The 2911-nt window shown below is 49.5% G+C and overlaps 1 protein-coding gene and 1 pseudogene across 13 annotated transcripts in view; one reads left to right on the top strand and one right to left on the bottom strand.

The window, feature by feature from the left end:
- The window catches only part of ptprt (protein tyrosine phosphatase receptor type T), a 345472-nt gene that overhangs the window by 114235 nt on the left and 228326 nt on the right, over nt 1-2911 (bottom strand). The window lies entirely within an intron of this gene.
- The window catches only part of LOC113745839 (globoside alpha-1,3-N-acetylgalactosaminyltransferase 1-like), a 1502-nt pseudogene continuing 347 nt past the window's right edge, over nt 1757-2911 (top strand).

The following is a 2911-nucleotide window of genomic DNA, read 5'->3' as shown; positions in this document are numbered from 1 at the left end:
ACGGCAGCGGAACGGTACTTTGCCCGGCGTCAACTCACACCGGACGCGTATCAGCCGCGGAACGGCAGCGGAGCGAGCCGGCCGTATTCACGCGAGATCACGCGAGAATCCTGGACATACCCGAGACCCCGCGATAAACTGTGTATAAAGAAAACAACAACAACAAACAGCTGACTTTGCTTCTCCGACGTGGAGGAGATTATAAAAAGCATCTGTTGTGTCATAAATTATTGTGTGATGTTCCACTTCAACAATTAGTCTCTCGTTGAGACCCTTTGATCGATCTTTGATCACCTGGTGCCACCGGTCATGACGTAACGTTGATGTGAAGTTGTAAAAAGCTACATGAACTGCGTATTGTGTTTTATTTTGAAAGGGGGTCGGAAGTTTATTATGTTGATTCTGTGTCGGATTTCCTGTCTGGTGCGCAGTGCTCTGTTGAAATTTACGAGGTTTAGCAGCGGCAGAAAAAATAGAAATCCTGCGGAAAGCTGGCGCCGTGGCGCGGAGAGCCGCTTCTGGGACGCTTCTGATCCGCGCCCGGTGTGAGTGCTCTCATTGACTAGACTGGATTCTATTTGCTACAGTGACCGCGCCGGTGCCGTTCCGCTTCCGTTCCGTGTCCGGTGTGAGTTGGCCTTTACGCGTCCGTCCTGGAGCAGATCGGACCCGCAACGAAGGACGTTTGTTTCCACATGACGGAGGAGGAGTCCCAGTGTATTGGCTGGTGAGCTGGAAATGACGAGGAATATACAAGGAACTTTTTTTTTTTTGTTGCTTTGCCTTTTTTCTATCGGAGGATTTAGTGGGGTTTTTTTCCTGAACCTATTTTTCGCAGGAAATAAACTGAAAAAAAGAAGCCAGTTGTTTTTTTGTTGATACTGAACTGAACTTTTGAGAACTAAAGGTGAACTGAAGTGGACATTGTTTTGGGGTTTTTTTGGGGTGTAAATAGGGGTGGGCGATATATCGAATATACTCGATATATCGCGGCTTGTTCTACGTGAGATGTATGAAATGACTATATCGCGACCATCGAGTACTTGTCACGTAAATGTCTGCATTTAATTCTCCAGAGTCTTGCCTGTGTCACTCCTGGTGCTGCTCACAGCACGCAGCACACTTCCCCACCAGGTGATCAGTCAATCGATCAAAGGGTCTCAACATGAACGACGAGAGACTAATTGTTGAAGTGGAACATCACACAATAATTTTTGACACAACAGATGCTTTTTATAATCTCCTCCATGTCGGAGAAGCAAAGTCAGCTGTTTGTTGTTTTCTTTATACACAGTTTATCGCGGGGTCTCGCGTACGTTCAGGATTCTCACGTGATCTCGCGTGAATACGGCCGGCTCGCTACGCTGCCAAGACGCGCCCGGTGTGAGTTGACGCAGGGCAGAGGACGCAGCTGTTACTAATCTAATAGAAGGGTCTACTTGAATCATCATACTGATGTTATTTTTTGCATCAAAGGGTTGAATTTCACATTCATAGTGATTTACAGTAGAAATAAAAATATTGAGATATATATCGTGTATCGAGGTCAACTAGTTTTAAATTGTCAGGCTGAGTCCTGGCTGGCACCCCAAAAAACTAAACAAAATTCAAATAATAGTTACACCTGAAAACCGTCACATAAAAATTGGCACCCCAGATGGGAGTGATCCGGACCCGCGCGTGGACTCGGTCAGTGTCTGAAGTATTTGATCCTGTCCATCCGTACCGTCTCCGGTCCTGTTTCCAGGTCGTGTCTGGGCTCGCGCCTGACTGTGAGAAGATCAATAATCAGCTCTGCGGGCGTGTGACGTCACACACCTGTACGGTGTCGACAAGTGGAGACTAAACCTGCACCAGGACCAGGACCAACAAAGACTAACTAAAGTAAAGACTTGTTGCTGTGGTCTGTGTCGAGGATCAGGACCGTTCTGATCTCTGACCGTGAGATGTTGTTAAATCGCAATGTGCTGACGGGGATCCTGCTGATCTTTCTGCTGCTGGGAGTGCTGTACTACTCCAACTATCTGACCTACAGCTTCGTGTCTGTTGAGCAGGAGGAGCTAACAGCTGATAGCAGACATGTTGAAGTCCACTTTCAGAGTCATGAGCTCCACATGGTGGCTCCTGACCATCTGAAGTACGACCAGCCCAGCATCGTGAGCGGTCGTAATGAGGTAGTGACAGTGACGCCCTGGTTGGCTCCGGTCGTCTGGGAGGGAACCTTTAACCCGGTTCTACTTGACAGCATCTACAAACCGCAGAACATCACAGTCGCAGCTACGGTGTTTGCTGTTGGAAAGTATGTCATGTTCCTGAAAGACTTCCTGGAGACAGCAGAGCAGCACTTCTTCGTTGGTCAGCTGACGGTGCCAAGCTCAAAGCGTTGGCAGGAGATCTCTGCTCGGAGGATGGAGTTGATCCAGAAGCTAATTGAGGAGAAGCTTCGTAACAACAGCGACTACATCTTCTGTCTGGACGCTGACTCTAAGTTTCACGGCCGCTGGGGGACCGAGTCGCTGGGCGGACTCATTGCTGTGATCCATCCAGGTTACTACAGAGACAACTGCAAAAAGTTCCCTTATGAGCGGAGGCCCGAGTCCAGAGCCTACATCGCTACCGGAGAGGGCGACTTCTACTACTGTGGGGGAGCGTTTGGAGGCCTCCTGCAAGAAGTCCACCAGCTCGCCAAAATCTGCCGCTCTAACTTCAAGGCTGATGCCAAAGAAGGCACCGAGGCAGGGGCGGTCGGTGGCGTAGTGGGTTAAGCGGCCGCCTCGTGTGTAAGAGGCTATAGTCCTCGCTGCAGCTGGCCCCGGTTCGAATCCCGCATCGGACGGCCATTTGCTGCGTGTCATTCCCCCTCTCTCTGCCCCCTGCTTCCTGTCTATCTTCAGCTGTCCTATCATTAAAG

This window comes from Larimichthys crocea, chromosome VI (assembly GCF_000972845.2).
Source record: "Larimichthys crocea isolate SSNF chromosome VI, L_crocea_2.0, whole genome shotgun sequence".
Classification (NCBI taxonomy): domain Eukaryota; kingdom Metazoa; phylum Chordata; class Actinopteri; family Sciaenidae; genus Larimichthys; species Larimichthys crocea.
Note: the sequence above shows the minus strand (reverse complement) of the source record. Positions and strands in the feature narration are given on the sequence as shown.